The following is a 21,227-nucleotide window of genomic DNA, read 5'->3' as shown; positions in this document are numbered from 1 at the left end:
GGTGCCTAACCCTAATCTCTTCTCCTCTCAGAGACTAACCCTGTCCTGCCGCCACAGCCTAACCCAAATCCTCCCAGAGGTGCCTAACCCTAACCTCTTCCCCTCCCAGAGACTAAACCTATCCCCCCCACAGCCTAACCCTAATCCTCCCAGAGGTGCCTATCCCTAACCTCTTTCCCTCCCAGAGACTAAACCTATCATCCCCCCCACAGCCAAACCCTAATCCTCCCGGAGGTGCCTATCCCTAACCTCTTCCCCTCCCAGAGACTAAACCTATCCTCCCATCCACAGCCTAACCCTAATCCTCCCGGAGGGGCCTAACCCTAACCTCTTTCCCTCCCAGAGACTAACCCTGTCCTGCCACCACAGCATAACCCTAATCCTCCTGGAGGTGCCTAACCCTAATCTTTTCCCCTCCCAGAGACTAACCCTGTCCTTCCCCCACAGCCTAACCCTAATCCTTCTGGCAGTGCTAACTCAGAATTATGATAATATTGACATTCTGTGTATGCTGGCAGGGTGCTGTCAACATTATGAATGTTAACATGATAACTGTTGACCACATGACAGATTTCCGTGTTTTTATCCTCCGTGATTAGTTGTGTGCAGTATAATGTTATGTTATTAAGCCGTTGAATCAGAGGTGAAATATAGAAATATAGAATTTGACAGCAGATAAGAATCTCTTGGATCATCTAATCTGCAGCTTTATCTGTTATTTGTTTGGTAACAACAACCCTATTTGTTCCCTAGGTCTTTGTAAGGATTGTTTTATGCCTAAATGTCTTTGTACGCAGCATTTTAGCCAGGGCTGCCATCAGAAATTGTGGGGCCTGGGACTGACAAAATAGGCATACACCCACCACACTAGAAATAGCCACACACACACACACACACACACACACACACACACAGCTAAATTCAGGGTAACCAGCAGTCCCAGCCCCAGTCCACACTGCTGCAACTCATGCCTCCTTTCAGTCCGGGCCCGGGATTGAATTACCGCCATCTACCCTTGATGGCAGTCCTGGTTGAGCTGAAATAAGCATACAGAAATAGCCACAGAAGGCATCTTGTGTTAAATGACACCCACTGCAGGCATCTGTTATCTGCTACTGTCTCTGAAGATGTAGTATCGGATCATTTACAGATGTAGCCACCTTTATCTTGAGTGGCTGAGGCGTTTGTCCCGTTCGAGCATACGCAGCGTACTGGGGCGTAGCGAGGCGCGCCTAGTCACAGAGAGGCTATCTAATCGCACGGAGACAGACATTTGACGTTTGGCGTTACCTGTACGTGTAATACCTGCGATCATCCACCAGATGTCGCTTTTTACAATCACCACTGCGCATGCGTGTGGGCTCCCGTAAAATATAATACTGAAATACTGTACAGTACTGTATAGTAAGGACTACTTTACTAGTGCAACCTAAAACCAGTAGTGTACACTGACGCAAATGGACGTGTTAGAAGTTCATTATTGCCTAATGATATTAGGAATATTGTACAGTATGTTAGCATCCTAATCCCGTAGCCATTTGTCTTAATCAAAACTAATGGATTTATTCATCTGTCTGCGGCGAAGTGGTGAAGTGTTCCGCTTCCTACAGTATACTCAGAGTCCCGTGTTCGATTCCTACAGTACAGTACGAACGCATGTTAGTTTTTTCCAGACACTTTATAATTTTTTTTAATCACATAAACCAGGGCAAAGCTGCAGCAGATGTACTGTTAAGGCTCTATGCACCATACGGTACACATACAATTCTGTAGCAGGGCAGACTCAATTGAAATGGTTACTGCCTGTGACTCCATGGAGGCTCTCAGCTATGGAGCGAGTGATGACATAGATTTTGCGGACAACGGGGCAGTGCTGAAGGTGCGTCACAATCCCCTCGCTAAAATACATAGGGGTGAGGTCTATGCACATTATGGTACACCGGACTTGATCGCATAGCACACTGTCAAAATGGCCGTCGCCCCTGAACCCCCACTACGTGGCAGCCAGCGCTCGGAGATGGAGTGAGAGATAGTAGTGGAGTGAGAGATACAGTAGCAGTAGTTTTGAAGGCTATGGGGCAATGCTGAAGAAGCGTCACAATCCCCTCGCCAAAGCGATAGGGATAAGCGAGGTCTATCATTGTGGTACACCGGACTTGATCGCATAGCACACTGTCAAAATGGCCGTCGCCCCTGACCCCCACTACGTGGCAGCCAGCGCTCGGAGATGGAGTGAGAGATAGTAGTGGAGTGAGAGATACAGTAGCAGTAGTTTTGAAGGCTATGGGGCAATGCTGAAGAAGCGTCACAACCCCCTCGCCAAAGCGATAGGGATAAGCGAGGTCTATCATTGTGGTACACCGGACTTGATCGCATAGCACACTGTCAAAATGGCCGTCGCCCCTGACCCCCACTACGTGGCAGCCAGCGCTCGGAGATGGAGTGAGAGATAGTAGTGGAGTGAGAGATACAGTAGCAGTTGTTTTGAAGGCTATGAAGCAATGCTGAAGAAGAGTCACAATCCCCTCGCCAAAGCGATAGGGATAAGCGAGGTCTATCATTGTGGTACACCGGACTTGATCGCATAGCACACTGTCAAAATGGCCGTCGCCCCTGAACCCCCACTACGTGGCAGCCAGCGCTCGGAGATGGAGTGAGAGATAGTAGTGGAGTGAGAGATACAGTAGCAGTAGTTTTGAAGGCTATGGGGCAATGCTGAAGAAGCATCACAATCCCCTCGCCAAAGCGATAGGGATAAGCGAGGTCTATCTTTATGGTACACCGGACTTGATCGCATACAGTAGCACACTGTCAAAATGGGCGTCGCCCCTGAACCCCCACAGTCGGAATTCGACCGCAATTGCATATACCATGTGACATAAGCTTGTGTACAGTATCTGTCATGAGGTGTTTTTTTCACTGACACTATTATTTTTTTCTATTGTAATATACAGAGGCGGCAAACTAGCCAAACAGGAATAATCAGCTTCTGCTGAATAAAATGAGATGCTACAGTACATGCCTATATTCTGTGTGTGACTGCGGCTCTATGAAATGAAATCTGAAAATGTAAATATGAAATGCATTACTAATGTGCAGCATTATGTGTATTAGGTGTGCTACAATATTTTCTGGCGTAACATAAGGAAAGGGCACTACTGCATGGTCTAATGCAGTGGTTCTCAAACTCGGTCCTCAGGACCCCACACAGTGCATGTTTTGCAGGTAAGTTCACAGGTGTACTGTATTAATTACTCACTGACACATTTTAAAAGGTCCATACATTAGGTGGAGCTAATTATTTCACTTGGGATTCTGTGAGACCTGCAATACATGCACTGTGTGGGGTCCTGAGGACTGAGTTTGAGAACCTGTGGTCTAATGTAAATAAAGATCAATGTGGTGGGGTGTAATGTGAATAAGGGGCAATACTGTTAGGAGTAATGTGGTACTATCATATGATGTACTCTAACAAGAATAAGAGACACTACTGCATGATATAATGTGAATAAAGTTGCAGTACTGTGGTGTGTCATTTCATCTGGGGGTATTATTGTGTTCCAATGCCCCTTCTCAGCAATAACTTGCACTGTTTTGGGCTGGCACTAAATGTGCACATTGTTCCTACAGTATTTAAATTATAGGGGGTAGGAGCGCCAAAATGGGTGATGGTGCTGGGAAAGTGGTGCAGGGTTATAGGCGGAACTAGCATCTGTGCAAGAGGGCATCAGCCGAAATGTAGCCTAGGGCATCATGTTGGTTAGGGACGGCTCTGGTAATACTGTACAGTACTTTGCATTCAATAGAGATACTGTTTGCACACAGGTTCTCGTTACACAATACCATTGGGAAGCAAAGCACTAATCAGAGAGTACTGTAGTGTGCTTACCGGCTGCAGTGGTGCCTGGCAGCGCAGGTGGTGGTGGTGGTGGTGGTGGTACTGTGAGAGAAAAAATAACAGTGCTGTAAGTGAAGCTGTCAATTTGTAACATGTACTATTCAGTATCCAGGACACATGTACAGTAGTGTAACGATGACAGTCGCACCAGAATTCTCGTTACACAATACCATTGGGAAGCAAAGCACTATTCAGAGAGTACTGTAGTGTGCTTACCGGCTGCAGTGGTGCCTGGCAGCGCAGGTGGTGGTGGTGGTGGTACTGTGAGAAAAAAAATAACAGTGCTGTAAGTGAAGCTGTCAATTTGTAACATGTACTATTCAGTATCCAGGACACATGTACAGTAGTGTAACGATGACAGTCGCACCAGAATTCTCGTTACACAATACCATTGGGAAGCAAAGCACTAATCAGAGAGTACTGTAGTGTGCTTTCCGGCTGCAGTGGTGCCTGGCAGCGCAGGTGGTGGTGGTGGTGGTGGTGGTACTGTGAGAAAAAAAATAACAGTGCTGTTAGTGAAGCTGTCAAACGTAAATTAACAAACAACTATCACTGTAATTTACCATCCTCATCCCGTAGCGAAGCACGGGTATTCAGATATCTACAATGTTATTTATACTGTGTGTTTAATATTTACATTTAGTTTTGTAAACAGACATTCTTAACATCACAGGCAACCAGATCTCACAGGAAGTGTCCCACCCTCCCTCCCATCTGGATTGCAGTGAGTTATCTGTGCTGGTCAGGACAGGGGGGTGGGACTGTATAAATAACTACAGTATGTACACTACTGTATTTGACAATACTTACCAGCTTGGCGGCGCCTGGCCCGCCTCCTGTGCCGTCGTGCTCCCAGCCCTGTAAAAGTATATGTACAGTATAATGTCAGCATACTGTACAGCCAATGAAGTTCAAAATTGATAGCATCTTTATGACATCACTATCAATGGAATTGTTCATTCTAGTACCCTGCACCTAATCACTCAGGCAGGCATAGTGTACTGTACTGTATTCAAAACTTAAGGGGCACATTTCTAAATGTGACATACAGTACACTTACAGTATCGCTACAGTACAGTAGGTCCAGGGTATTAGACAGAACACTACCTTTATAGACATTGTAACTAGAGATGTGCACCGGAAATTTTTCGGGTTTTGTGTTTTGGTTTTGGGTTCGGTTCCGCGGCCGTGTTTTGGGTTCGAACGCGTTTTGGCAAAACCTCACCGAATTTTTTTTGTCGGATTCGGGTGTGTTTTGGATTCGGGTGTTTTTTTCAAAAAACCCTAAAAAACAGCTTAAATCATAGAATTTGGGGGTCATTTTGATCCCAAAGTATTATTAACCTCAATAACCATAATTTCCACTCATTTTCAGTCTATTCTAAACACCTCACACCTCACAATATTATTTTTAGTCCTAAAATTTGCACCGAGGTCGCTGGATGACTAAGCTCAGCGACCCAAGTGGCCGACACAAACACCTGGCCCATCTAGGAGTGGCACTGCAGTGTCACGCAGGATGGCCCTTCAAAAAAACACTCCCCAAACAGCACATGACGCAAAGAAAAAAAGAGGCGCAATGAGGTAGCTGTGTGAGTAAGCTAAGCGACCCTAGTGGCCGACACAAACACCTGGCCCATCTAGGAGTGGCACTGCAGTGTCACGCAGGCTGGCCCTTCCAAAAACACTCCCCAAACAGCACATGACGCAAAGAAAAATGAAAGAAAAAAGAGGTGTAAGATGGAATTGTCCTTGGGCCCTCCCACCCACCCTTATGTTGTATAAACAGGACATGCACACTTTAACCAACCCATCATTTCAGTGACAGGGTCTGCCACACGACTGTGACTGAAATGACGGGTTGGTTTGGACCCCCACCAAAAAAGAAGCAATTAATCTCTCCTTGCACAAACTGGCTCTACAGAGGCAAGATGTCCACCTCATCATCATCCTCCGATTCATCACCGTGTACATCCCCCTCCTCACAGGTTATCAATTCGTCCCCACTGGAATCCACCATCACAGCTCCCTGTGTACTTTGTGGAGGCAATTGCTGCTGGTGAATGTCTCCATGGAGGAATTGATTATAATTCATTTTAATGAACATCATCTTCTCCACATTTTCTGGAAGTAACCTCGTACGCCGATTGCTGACAAGGTGAGCGGCGGCACTAAACACTCTTTCGGAGTACACACTTGTGGGAGAGCAACTTAGGTAGAATAAAGCCAGTTTGTGCAAGGGCCTCCAAATTGCCTCTTTTTCATGCCAGTATACGTACGGACTGTCTGACGTGCCTACTTGGATGCGGTCACTCATATAATCCTCCACCATTCTTTCAATGGGGAGAGAATCATATGCAGTGACAGTAGACGACATGTCCGTAATCGTTGGCAGGTCCTTCAGTCCGGACCAGATGTCAGCATCAGCAGTCGCTCCAGACTGCCCTGCTTCACCGCCAGCGGGTGGGCTCGGAATTCTGAGCCTTTTCCTCGCACCCCCAGTTGCGGGAGAATGTGAAGGAGGAGATGTTGACAGGTCGCGTTCCGCTTGACTTGACAATTTTCTCACCAGCAGTTCTTTGAACCCCTGCAGACTTGTGTCTGCCGGAAAGAGAGATCCAAGGTAGGCTTTAAATCTAGGATCGAGCACGGTGGCCAAAATGTAGTGCTCTGATTTCAACAGATTGACCACCCGTGAATCCTTGTTAAGCGAATTAAGGGCTCCATCCACAAGTCCCACATGCCTAGCTAAATCGCTCTGTGTTAGCTCCTCCTTCAATGTCTCCAGCTTCTTCTGCAAAAGCCTGATGAGGGGAATGACCTGACTCAGGCTGGCAGTGTCTGAACTGACTTCACATGTGGCAAGTTCAAAAGGTTGCAGAACCTTGCACAACGTTGAAATCATTCTCCACTGCGCTTGAGACAGGTGCATTCCACCTCCTATATCGTGCTCAGTTGTATAGGCTTGAATGGCCTTTTGCTGCTCCTCCAACCTCTGAAGCATATAGAGGGTTGAATTCCACCTCGTTACCACTTCTTGCTTCAGATGATGGCAGGGCAGGTTAAGGCGTATTTGGTGGTGCTCCAGTCTTCTGTACGTGGTGCCTGTACGCCGAAAGTGTCCCGCAATTCTTCTGGCCACCGACAGCATCTCTTGCACGCCCCTCTCATTTTTTAAATAATTCTGCACCACCAAATTCAAGGTATGTGCAAAACATGGGACGTGCTGGAATTTGCCCATATTTAATGCACACACAATATTGCTGGCGTTGTCCGATGCCACAAATCCACAGGAGAGTCCAATTGGGGTAAGCCATTCTGCGATGATCTTCCTCAGTTGCCGTAAGAGGTTTTTAGCTGTGTGCGTATTCTGGAAAGCGGTGATACAAAGCGTAGCCTGCCTAGGAAAGAGTTGGCGTTTGCGAGATGCTGCTACTGGTGCTGCCGCTGCTGTTCTTGCGGCGGGAGTCCATACATCTACCCAGTGGGCTGTCACAGTCATATAGTCCTGAGTCTGCCCTGCTCCACTTGTCCACATGTCCGTGGTTAAGTGAACATTGGGTACAACTGCATTTTTTAGGACACTGGTGAGTCTTTTTCTGAGGTCTGTGTACATTTTCGGTATCGCCTGCCTAGAGAAATGGAACCTAGATGGTATTTGGTACCGGGGACACAGTACCTCAAACAAGTCTTTAGTTGGCTCTGCAGTAATGATGGATACCGGAACCACGGTTCTCACCGCCCAGGATGCCAAGGCCTCAGTTATCCGCTTTGCAGCAGGATGACTGCTGTGATATTTCATCTTCCTCGCAAAGGACTGTTGGACAGTCAATTGCTTGGTGGAAGTAGTAAAAGTGGTCTTACGACTTCCCCTCTGGGATGACCATCGACTCCCAGCAGCAATAACAGCAGCGCCAGCAGCAGTAGGCATTACACGCAAGGATGCATCGGAGGAATCCCAGGCAGGAGAGGACTCGTCAGAATTGCCAGTGACATGGCCTGCAGGACTATTGGCATTCCTGGGGAAGGAGGAAATTGACACTGAGGGAGTTGGTGGGGTGGTTTGCGTGAGCTTGGTTACAAGAGGAAGGGATTTACTGGTCAGTGGACTGCTTCCGCTGTCGCCCAAAGTTTTTGAACTTGTCACTGACTTATGATGAATGCGCTGCAGGTGACGTATAAGGGAGGATGTTCCGAGGTGGTTAACGTCCTTACCCCTACTTATTACAGCTTGACAAAGGCAACACACGGCTTGACAAATGTTGTCCGCATTTCTGTTGAAATACTTCCACACCGAAGAGCAGATTTTTTTGGTATTTTCACCAGGCATGTCAATGGCCATATTCCTCCCACGGACAACAGGTGTCTCCCCGGGTGCCTGACTTAAACAAACCACCTCACCATCAGAATCCTCCTTGTTAATTTCCTCCCCAGCGCCAGCAACACCCATATCCTCATCCTGGTGTACTTCAACACTGACATCTTCAATCTGACTATAAGGAACTGGACTGCGGGTGCTCCTTCCAGCACTTGCAGGGGGCGTGCAAATGGTGGAAGGCGCATGCTCTTCACGTCCAGTGTTGGGAAGGTCAGGCATCGCAACCGACACAATTGGACTCTCCTTGTGGATTTGTGATTTCGAAGAACGCACAGTTCTTTGCTGTGCTTTTGCCAGCTTAAGTCTTTTCATTTTTCTAGCAAGAGGCTGAGTGCTTCCATCCTCATGTGAAGCTGAACCACCAGCCATGAACATAGGCCAGGGCCTCAGCCGTTCCTTGCCACTCCGTGTGGTAAATGGCATATTGGCAAGTTTACGCTTCTCCTCCGACGATTTTATTTTAGATTTTTGAGTCCTTTTTTTACTGATATTTGGTGTTTTGGATTTTACATGCTCTATACTATGACATTGGGCATCGGCCTTGGCAGACGACGTTGATGGCATTTCATCGTCTCGGCCATGACTAGTGGCAGCAGCTTCAGCACGAGGTGGAAGTCGATCTTGATCTTTCCCTATTTTTGGAACCTCAACATTTTTGTTCTCCATATTTTAATAGGCACAACTAAAAGGCACCTCAGGTAAACAATGGAGATGGATGGATACTAGTATACTTATGGATGACGAGTGACTGCCGACACAGAGGTAGCTACAGCCGTGGACTACCGTACTGCGTCTGCTAGTATAGACTGGATGATAATGATATAAAAAATATATATATATCACTACTGCAGGACAGGTATATATTATATAATGACGGACCTGCTGGACACTGTCAGCAGCAGACTCCTAAACTACTAGTATGAAGAAGATAGAAAAAAAAAAAACCACCACAGGTAGGTATGCAATTATGGACGAGCACTGCCGACACAGAGGTAGCTACAGCCGTGGACTACCGTACTGCGTCTGCTAGTATAGACTGGATGATAATGATATAAAAAATATATATATATATCACTACTGCAGGACAGGTATATATTATATAATGACGGACCTGCTGGACACTGTCAGCAGCAGACTCCTAAACTACTAGTATGAAGAAGATAGAAAAAAAAACCCCACCACAGGTAGGTATACAATTATGGACGAGCACTGCTGACACAGAGGTAGCTACAGCCGTGGACTACCGTACTGCGTCTGCTAGTATAGACTGGATGATAATGATATAAAAAATATATATATATCACTACTGCAGGACAGGTATATATTATATAATGACGGACCTGCTGGACACTGTCAGCAGCAGACTCCTAAACTACTAGTATGAAGAAGATAGAAAAAAAAAACCCACCACAGGTAGGTATACAATTATGGACGAGCACTGCCGACACAGAGGTAGCTACAGCCGTGGACTACCGTACTGCGTCTGCTAGTATAGACTGGATGATAATGATATAAAAAATATATATATATCACTACTGCAGGACAGGTATATATTATATAATGACGGACCTGCTGGACACTGTCAGCAGCAGACTCCTAAACTACTAGTATGAAGAAGATAGAAAAAAAAAAACCCACCACAGGTAGGTATACAATTATGGACGAGCACTGCCGACACAGAGGTAGCTACAGCCGTGGACTACCGTACTGCGTCTGCTAGTATAGACTGGATGATAATGATATAAAAAATATATATATATCACTACTGCAGGACAGGTATATATTATATAATGACGGACCTGCTGGACACTGTCAGCAGCAGACTCCTAAACTACTAGTATGAAGAAGATAGAAAAAAAAAAACCACCACAGGTAGGTATACAATTATGGACGAGCACTGCCGACACAGAGGTAGCTACAGCCGTGGACTACCGTACTGCGTCTGCTAGTATAGACTGGATGATAATGATATAAAAAATATATATATATCACTACTGCAGGTATATATTATAATATAATGAATGATGGACCTGCTGGACACTGTCTGTCAGCAGAATGCGTTTATAGAATAAAAAAAAAAACACCACACGAGTGTTTAACTTTTTCAGGCAGACAATATACTGGTGGTCACTGGTCAGTCACACTGGCAGCAAAAGTGTGCACTGTTATGTACTCCTGCTATAACTGCTCCCCAGTCTCCCCCACAATTAAGCTGTGTGAGCAGTGAGCACTCAGCACAGTCAGATATACATAGATGATATTATCATGCAGCACACTGAGGCTGAGCACAGATATGGTATGTGACTGTGTATCGTTTTTTTTCAGGCAGAGAACGGATTTTAAATAATAAATAAAACTGGTGGTCACTAGTATAACTATCAGCAAAACTCTGCACTCTCTGAGTACTCCTAATGCTCCCCAAAATTACTAAAATTAAATTACTAGTAAATCAAGTGTCTCACTCTCTATCTAAACGGAGAGGACGCCAGCCACGTCCTCTCCCTATCAATCTCAATGCACGTGTGAAAATGGCGGCGACGCGCGGCTCCTTATATAGAATCCGAGTCTCGCGGTAGAATACGAGCCTCGCGAGAATCCGACAGCGGGATGATGACATTTGGGCGCGCTCGGGTTAGCCGAGCAAGGCGGGAAGATCTGAGTCTGCCTCGGACCCGTGTAAAAAGGCTGAAGTTCGGGGGGGTTCGGATTCCGAGGAACCGAACCCGCTCATCTCTAATTGTAACACACATTAGCATTGCCCTTATAAACATTATGACACACATCAGCATGCAGCCCTCCCACCCTTAACCATCTCAGTACTGTTCATTACAGTATAAATTTATTTCATGACAGATGATGCAGCACTCACCTGAATTCATCTTATTCACGTCATGTCACAGTAGTGGTGTTTATTTATGTCACAGTACTGTCCTTGATTCACGTTGTGTCACACAGTAGAGCACCTTATTCACGTTACTGTACTGTACGTCACAGTAGTGCAGTAGTATATCCACATTACGTCACAAAGTAGAGATCTGCCACAGTCATGAACCTTATAACACATTATGCAAGAGTAATGCACGTCAGAACACATTAGGCCACTGTAACATCCCTTTGAATAATTTCTGCCACAGTAACGTCCCTTAGAACACTGTACTATCTGAAACACAAATCTCCCTTATAACCGAAAAATATTGACTGGAACTTTGGGAATAAAACACGGGACTGTCAGCGTGGGAGGCACTGCACAATACGACAAACTGCACATTACACTGCACAATACGCTGCAGGTACACTGCACGACACTGCATACTGTATGCACTGCACTGCGTAATACAACAAACTGCACATTACACTGCATGATACACTACACTTTTCCCTGAAAAATATGATACTGTACAATGTACACTGCACAAAACACTGCAATTACCACATGTGTATACAGTACACTGCACGATGTGATTCACTATGCATTACACTCACTGCACAATACCATATACTGAATGTACACTGCATGACACGCTGCAATTACACAGCACAATATACTGTGATATACTGCATATACTGTACACTGCATGGCACACTGCACAATCGTAGACCACATGGATTGTAAAGAGCTATATATACACACAAGTTAAAAAAATAATAATGGTTTTTGTAAAACTCATGTCGATCTTTTTCCATGTCAATTTAACGGCCATGTCAACCTAAAATATAACTGTTGTCAACCAATTTCAAAAGCAACACCATCTAGGTCGACACCAGATCTAGGTCGACATGGTGTCGACCTAGATGGTGTCACCTTTGACATGGATAGTAAATGTAAGAAAAATGTAAAAAGTGTAAAAAAAATACAAATTGACCTTTTGACCCTGGTTAATGTTTGGGCCTTGTTTAACCATTTGTTTACCACAGATACAGTGCTGTATAGACCGGATACCTGCTGCTACAGCAGCCACCTGCTATAATGTACTGTACCTGTAACTACAATAACTTAAAGTACAGTAATCTACAGTGATGTACTGTACTTACAATCCCTTATGGCCTGAAGGCACCTTGGAGTCCGGCGGACGAGGTCGCTCCACCTCCTCTGCAGCGACCTCACGGATCTCCTCCGGTTATATTTCCGGAGGATATCCCTGCTGGCCCTCCTGTAGGCCCGCACTTTCTCCTCGTTGCTGGCGAGACCTGTGTCCCGCCAGCACACGAGGAGACGCAGCTCACCGAGCGCATAAGGACGGTCTCTTGCATCAGCCATGACTCCGTCCTTATGCGCACTGTACGTCTCAGACGTCGTGCGTCTCAGACGTCGTGCGTCTCAGACGTCGTGCGTTCCACGCATTCAGCGACGCCCGCTGAGGATTCCCAATTTCATGTGTGAAAGTACAGCAAGCAGCGCCCTGCCCCCTCCCCATTGGTGTTGGTTTATGCCTTAGGGGACACGGACGCTCGCATTTGTAAAGCACAGTCTTTCCCATCGTCTCCCCCTACCCCCCTCGCCCTTCCCCCCTGGGAGCCTACAATACTGTTTTGCTCACTCAGAATACACTCAATTCTACTCATTGCCGCTGGGTAGTGGCATTTAGCGTAAAGAATCGCTCCTGCAGATCTACTCTGATTTATGTGAAACTTGTGTGCATCCTTCCATTGGATGCACAGTATTAGAGACAAAAAAAAAAAATTAAAGTGAATGTCACGGGAACACATAAACAAAAAAAAAGGCTGGCACTTCCTTCCCATTGGTGATGGTTTATGCCGTAGAGGACTCGGACGCTCATATAATTGCATTTCAAAGCCACAGTATTTCCCATCGTCTCCCCCTACCCCCATCGCCCTTCCCCCCTGGGAGCCTGCACAGATCATGCAGTGGACAGGGAGGGAATTCAGGTCCTGTGCAATACACGAACGCTGAAAATCTACAGTACTGTTTTGCTCAACTCATTGCCGCTGTGTAGTTGCATTTAGCGTAAAGAATCGCTCCTGCAGATGTACTCTGATTTATATGTAACTTGTGTGCACCCTTCCATTGACTGTCTTACAATGAAAATAACATAATACAGTATATTATTACAATAAACAAAACAAAAACATCCGGTCTCGAACCCTGGACCCCCAGCGTGGGAGGTGGGAGCCTTCATGGCTAGCCCACGACGCCCGCTGAGGATTCCCAATTTCATGTGTGAAAGTACAGCAAGCAGCGCCCTGCCCCCTCCCCATTGGTGTTGGTTTATGCCTTAGGGGACACGGACGCTCGAATTTGTAAAGCACAGTCTTTCCCATCGTCTCCCCCTACCCCATCGCCTTTCCCCCCTGGGAGCCTACAATACTGTTTTGCTCACTCAGAATACACTCAATTCTACTCATTGCCGCTGGGTAGTGGCATTTAGCGTAAAGAAGCGCTCCTGCAGATCTACTCTGATTTATGTGAAACTTGTGTGCATCCTTCCATTGGATGCACAGTATTAGAGACAAAAAAAATATATTAAAGTGAATGTCACGGGAACACATAAACAAAAAAAAAAGGCTGGCACTTCCTTCCCATTGGTGATGGTTTATGCCGTAGGGGACTCGGACGCTCATATAATTGCATTTCAAAGCCACGGTATTTCCCATCGTCTCCCCCTACCCCCATCGCCCTTCCCCCCTGGGAGCCTGCACAGATCATGCAGTGGACAGGGAGGGAATTCAGGTCCTGTGCAGTACACGAACGCTGAAAATCTACAGTACTGTTTTGCTCAACTCATTGCCGCTGTGTAGTTGCATTTAGCGTAAAGAATCGCTCCTGCAGATGTACTCTGATTTATATGTAACTTGTGTGCACCCTTCCATTGACTGTCTTACAATGAAAATAACATAATACAGTATATTATTACAATAAACAAAAAAAAAACATCCGGTCTCGAACCCTGGACCCCCAGCGTGGGAGGTGGGAGCCTTCATCGCTAGCCCACGACGCCCGCTGAGGATTCCCAATTTCATGTGTGAAAGTACAGCAAGCAGCGCCCTGCCCCCTCCCCATTGGTGTTGGTTTATGCCTTAGGGGACACGGACGCTCGCATTTGTAAAGCACAGTCTTTCCCATCGTCTCCCACTAGCCCATACCCAGACACTCATTTACTGTACATGTATTTTAAAAGCACGGTGTTTATACACTGTATTGTGTGTTTATACGTTGTATTGTACATTCTTCCTTTTACACAATTACTGTAGTTGCGTCTTCATACAGTACAGTAGGTCACCATCTTTTTCCACCGCCTCCCGTTACGCCTACAGTATTGACATTACAGTCGTCACTGACCAATTGCCAGAGCTGTAGATCAATCCGCCGCTATACTGTACGATCGAAAGTACTGGATTAGTGGAGCATTAGCCACCCAGTGGTGGAGATGTGTAATGCATGCTGAGTATCTAGACCGCCTCAACGCGTCTGCCTGCGATTAAACTCAGCTATCGCCCTAGCGTGTCTAGACGGCCGTCTAGCTGGAGAATCGGTCAAGATGAAGGTGGCTACATCTGTACATGAACATCATATATCTGTGTGTGTATCTACTGTATTTTTGTGTGTATTAGATCATCATATAGGAAATAATTTTTTTGCAGATGCTAATATTTCAAAGCTATACAGGCACACACCAGTGGATGACTCAAGCTATGCACAGTCCAGTTACTTAGTGGTGTTGGTTTATTGATAGATAGCAGGAAAAGCTGTAGCCATTGTTACATGTACACTGGTGATTTAGCGGAGCGTGTGTGGAGTGAGGTTTCATACAGCTCACCAGCAAGTAAATGTATGCTGCAGAAGGGTAGTGGGGCAGGGATGCTGGAACATCTTCATATACAGGTAATAACCAAGTCTCTCATCGTAGCTAAGTAGGAGACTTCTGTCTCCCACCATGTCACTAATCAGATACTCACACAGCAAGAGGACAAAATGGCCCCTTTACATGCTCAGTAGAGAGCTCAGTGGACATCTTGGGTTATGGCATGTGGTCTCACTGGAGAACAGGAAGACTGGAGCCATTTCAAACCCCTCCAGTTATTATTATTTTCTTTTAAATGTTGCCACAAGGGTTCCACTGCTCCTAACAAAATACATAAACAAATAAGCCAAACAGGAAAACAATGACTTACTGTACAAGACAATGTAGGGCAAATAAACATTTCTGGATCATGGGACAGGACACTGAAATAATCCTCATGGTTGTAGAAACCAAGGGTTAGGTGCCGTTGTAGGGAGTACGGAGTAGAAAATAGTCTAAGAGAGGAAAAAGTACAGGAGGGGAGAGGGCCTTGCTCATGAGAACTTACAGTCTAAAGGGAAAGGGCAGACAATTAGGGGTGACACAGATGGGGTAGAAGTGAGCATGGACTAAGGGCATGGATGAGAATTGGCTGGGTTTGATGAAAAAGTGGGTCTTGAGAGCCCATTTGAAGTTTTGTAGAGAGGTGAGAGTCTGATAGTGAGAGGTAGAAAATTCCAGAGGTAGGGAGCACCATGGGCAAAATCTTGGTGGCAGGAATGGGAGGACGTAATCAGTTGGCAATAGAGGTGGCATATATTTGTAGAGTGAAGGGGGAGGGAGTGTAAAGAAAGATAAGGTCATATATGTACAGTAAATGGAAGAGGAGTGGGTAAGGGCTTTGAAAGTGAGTGTAAGAAGCTTGAATTGGATTCATAAGAGGATGGGGAGCCAGTGTAGGGCTTGTAAGAGGGAGGAGGTGGGCGTAGTACTTTTGGAGAGGAAGATGAGCCAGGTAGCAGCATTGAGGAAAGATTGGAGTGGAGAGAGGTGATTATCAGGGAGGCCAGGTAATAGATTACAGTAGTCCAATCTGGAGATGACCAGTGAGAGGAGATGTACTGTAGTCTCACACATCTTTGCTGCCGGACGCTGGTTTCTGTGACATTGTATACGCATCGTGGCATAGCATAGCGTCCAGCCGCCATAATAATCCTATTGTTTGTGTATAATTGTGGGAGCATACGTATGCACGCTCCGACTTTGGCTGTCAGTTCCTCACTGCATATAAGTGTGTTGCATGAGCACAAGCTCACGCTAAACATATAAAAACCCTGTGCCGGCTTCTTGTAGTAGCATACACACTCTCCTGTGATTATACACAACGGTATGCAATGCCGTGGGCTTTAGCCTGTGATGCAAATGCATTGCCCGCAAATGTGTAAGGGTACACATCTGTATTATACTGGGTGAGAAAGGGTCTGATCCTGGAAATATTTTGAGTTGTAAATGGCAGGACTGCGATAGGTACAGAATGTGTGGTTTGAAGGAGAGGGAGACATCAAGGTTAACTCCAAGACAGCGCACTTGGGGGCAAGAGGAGATAGTTGTGCCATCAATAGATAATGAAAATATGGGAATTGAGGTTATGCAGGAGGGTGGGAAGATAATTAGCTTAGTCTTAGACATGTTGAGTTTAAGTTAGCGTTGGGACATTCAAGAAGAGTTAACAGAGAGACAGTTGTATATACAGTATGAAAGAGGGAGAGATGTCAATGGAGGAAAGGTAGATTTGAGTATAATCAGCATAGAGATTATGTTGGAAGTTGAAAGATTGAATGAGCTCACCTAAAGGGGTTGTCTAGAGAGAAAATGAAAGGTACAAGAACAGAACCTTGGGTTAACAACTATTGTGAGGTGAAGTGTGGGGGAGGTGGTGTCATGAGTAGAGACAGAGAAGGAGTGGCCAGAGAGGTAGGAGGTCAGCCAGGAGATGACAATATCATGCACATTAATGGCACAAAGTATTTGCAGAGGGAGAGGGTGGTTCACAGAGGTAAAAGCAGCAGAAGATCAAGAAGAATAAGCAGAGAATAAAAATCCATTGCTGCATGGAGGTCATTGCAGACTTTCATGAGGGCAGTTTTAGTGGAGTGCAGAGGATTGAAGCCAGACTTAAATGGGTCAAACAGCGCATGCGAGGAAAGGGCATGCTTAAGTGCCTGATGAGATGGAGAGACTGAGGAGGTAGTCAAGATGGGAACAGGCAGAAGGAGAGAGGTAGCGGAGGAGGCTGGAGGACATATGGTCTAGTGGGCAGGTGGAGGCAGGAAGCTGCTCCTGAGGAAACTGGATCCTATTGTCACCAGCAAAACACATTGAGCTTATTTCCAGATACCTACCCGTATTCCACTCCACCACTTAACCACTGAATCTTGTCTACCTTTGACCATCAATTGGACATTCCAACATCACTGGAATTTCATATTTCAGAATCATTCCTGTCCACCCCTGCAGCTACAAATGGATTCTTCCTAAAGCTGATACCATCAAGCGACACCATGCTGTGGATCTGCATCATTCCGGTCCACCCCTGTATCTATAAATGGACTTTTCCTAAAGCTGATGCCATCAAGGGATACCATTCTGTGGATCTGGTAAATATGACTGCTCTACAGTGACTGCACATTGGAAATTTTCCTAGCCAATGAAAAGTTGACGTTCTAAACACACACTAGATTGGATTTGCAATAGTGATCCTATTTAGGGAGGTATCTGTATATGAGATTGCTGCTACTAGCACTTATACTAATACATTTTTGCTGTTTTAAATTATGTCAATAAATTGATAGTTTGTATTTTGAAGCAAACCGTCCTTTGTATGTAATTATTACTGCCAGCGCTGGTACACTTTATTTCTTTTTCTTTCTTATTGGAGGGTCTGACCACCCCCTTACCAGCAGCTGTTGACTGCGCACTTACTCACTTTTCTATATAGGTGGAGGCAGGAGGACTGGATGAAGACCATTATTTCATCTCCAGATACAGGGGGGGGGGGGGGGGGAATCAGAGTTGGTGAGATGGATGGGGAGGGGTGGTCAGGGAAAGGTGGAAGTGGGTTGTTGAGGGTTTTTCATACACACAACAGGGAGATTTGACTAACAACAGAGACACTACTGTCTTACATCTCAAACTGGTATTTTCAAGCCCATAAATACACGGGCCTTTAATTCAAACTTGCACTGACCAGATGATTTAAACCCTTGTATACCCCTAAGATTGGGCTACAAACTGGTGAAATGACGGTCATATTAGCAACCCTATAAGGGTATTGCTTTGATCAGTGGAGCTAGGACCACGGATTATAACAATTTTTTATATCCTTTATAACAGTGACACCTTGAACTTATGGTTATATGCAACCTAGTACCACACCACACTGTAAATGCCCAATCTCGTCTGAACTTGGAAGCAATACAGTGTTGGGCCTGGTTAGTACTGGATTGGGAGACCACCAGGGAATACCAGGTGTTGTAGGTTATTTCTTGTACCACACAAGCAAAAGGTTGATTCTGCATGAACCTAGATATATGCGTAGCATACATGCAATTAATGGATAACGATTTCATCAATAAATTCACAAACACAGATTTTTCTGTGGTTCATGACTAACTTGGCTATTTATTCATTCTTTGATCCTGTCGGTGTGTTTATATTAAAAAATCTTTTATTAAAAGTTATGTTTTAATTCATACACCATTACATTACTTACCATACTGAATTGTTTATAATTAAAATTGTTTCCGAGATTGAGTGCTCCCTACAAAGGTTATTTCTTTTACCCCCATATTGAATTATGTCCATTGACCTATGGGAGCACCACTGACAATCACTATTGAATCTACCCAAAAGGTTGTGCATCTCCGGTAGATAGTGATAAATGCTAGAGTAAAGTCTATTCTGTCAGTTTTCTTGGAAACTTAATTTAGCAATGTATTATCTTCTTGATACTACTTAGTCCTGTGTGGTACCCCCAATCCAACGTTCCTTGCGCTAGGAAATGCAAAAATGCAAGCAAATGGGAAAAACCATGCTGCACTGCAGGTGGGGCAGATTTACCATATGCAGGTGGGGCAGATTTAACATATGCAGATACATTTAGATTTGGGTGGGGTGTGTTCAAACTGAAATCTAAATTGCATTTGTGGGCTACATGCAAAAGCAGCCAGTATTTACCCAGCACAGAAACAATACACAGTAAATATATTTGCTCCCCTTGAATGGCAACATAGTTTCTTCCAGGCACAAAAGGGGTAATTCAGAGTTGATCGCAGCAGCAAATTTGTTAGCAGTTGGGCAAAACCATGTGCCCTGCAGGTGTGGCAGATATAACATTTGCAGAGAGAGTTAGATTTGGGTGGGTTATTTTGTTTCTGTGCAGGGTAAATACTGGCTGCTTTATTTTTACACTGCAATTTAGATTTCAGTTTGAACACACCCCACCCAAATCTAACTCTCTCTACACATGTTATATCTGCCTACCCTGCAGTGCACATGGTTTTGCCCAATGCTAACAAATTTACTGCTGCGATCAACTGAATTAGACCCAAAGTTACTTGCTTTTTGTTGCTTTATTTACAAAGATGAATCAGGTCCTTTGTCTCATAAGACAATTATTACACATCCTCAGTTGATTGATATATTATTGTCCCATCAAACTTCCATGATTGGGAACCTAAGGATGAACGGGAAAAAATAATTTATGCTTTAAAGAAAAAGAAGCTACAAAGGAGATATCATATGATTTCAAGGAGGAAATAACAAAAATATATCTGTAACTATTTTGTCGACAGTCCACAATTGAGAAAACCAATGCAACAACAGTATGGTTGATAGATCATGGATCTCACCACCTGACAGCCTTCCCCATACATCATAACAGAGTTAAGTAATTTTATGTCAAAATGTTCACCCACCTATTGGACCAAGCTACAGATGTGTCCACATACATCTTTGCTATATCCCGCCATGTAAGGCACGATTTTGCATGTCATAGACTCAGAGATTTAGCCATGCCTTGTGATTTTTCTTACTTTGCTTCTTTAATATGTTACTTTATACATATTCTATTATGGCAAACAAACCCCCCCCCCCCCAAAAAAAAAAAAATATCCACTCGCTACTCGTGAAAAAACAGCTTAGCCGTGTTTTGCATGTTGTGCCAAATTTACCAAAATAGCAAAGATGTAAGTGGACGCATCTGTATTTGGAATGCATACATTTTATATAAATATATAAAAATATATATAACTAAATTTAAATTAAATGTATATAACTAAACTCTCTACACTTGAATAGTGAACCTTCTGCATGTTGAATATATCTTTGAGGAACAGAAGTACTTAATCCTAATTTGAAAATAATTTTTAATGGATGATTAGCAAACATTCTCCATTTCAAATATATCTTTGAGGAGCAGAAAAACGTAATCCTAATTTGAAAATAACTTTTAATGGATGATTAGCGAACCTTCTCCATGTCGAATATATCTTTGAGTAACAGAAGAACTTAATCCTAATTTGAAAATAATTTTTAATGGATGATTAGCAAACATTCTCCATTTCAAATATATCTTTGAGGAGCAGAAAAACGTAATCCTAATTTGAAAATAACTTTTAATGGATGATTAGCGAACCTTCTCCATGTCGAATATATCTTTGAGTAACAGAAGAACTTAATCCTAATTTGAAAATAATTTTTAATGGATGATTAGCAAACATTCTCCATTTTGAATATGTCTTTGAGGAACAGAAGAACTGAGGGGGTAATTCAGAGTTAATCGCAGCAGCAAATTTGTTAGCAGTTGGGCAAAACCATGTGCACTGCAGGGGGGGCAGATATAAAATTTGCAGAGAGAGTTAGATTTGGGTGCAGTATTTTGTTTTTGTGCAGGGTAAATACTGGCTGCTTTATTTTTACACTGCAATTTAGATTTCAGTTTGAACACACCCCACCCAAATCTAACTCTCTGCACATGTTATATCTGCCTCCCCTGCAGTGCACATGGTTTTGCCCAACTGCTAACTAATTTGCTGCTGCGATCAACTCTGAATTAGGCCCTTAATCCTAATTGGAAAATAATTTTTAATGGATGATTAATCAACATTCTCCATGTCGAAGATATTTTTCATGAACAGAAGAACTTGATCCT

General features: G+C 44.4%; 1 pseudogene; it reads left to right on the top strand.

The window, feature by feature from the left end:
* The first annotated feature begins 18,437 nt into the window (after window positions 1-18,437).
* On the top strand, window positions 18,438-18,556 carry LOC134938079 (5S ribosomal RNA; annotated as a pseudogene).
* The last annotated feature ends 2,671 nt before the right edge of the window (window positions 18,557-21,227 follow it).

Source organism: Pseudophryne corroboree, chromosome 6 (genome assembly GCF_028390025.1).
Source record: "Pseudophryne corroboree isolate aPseCor3 chromosome 6, aPseCor3.hap2, whole genome shotgun sequence".
In the NCBI taxonomy this organism is placed as follows: Eukaryota; Metazoa; Chordata; class Amphibia; order Anura; family Myobatrachidae; genus Pseudophryne; species Pseudophryne corroboree.
The sequence above is the reverse complement of the archived record's forward strand: the minus strand, read 5'-3'. Positions and strand labels throughout refer to the sequence as shown.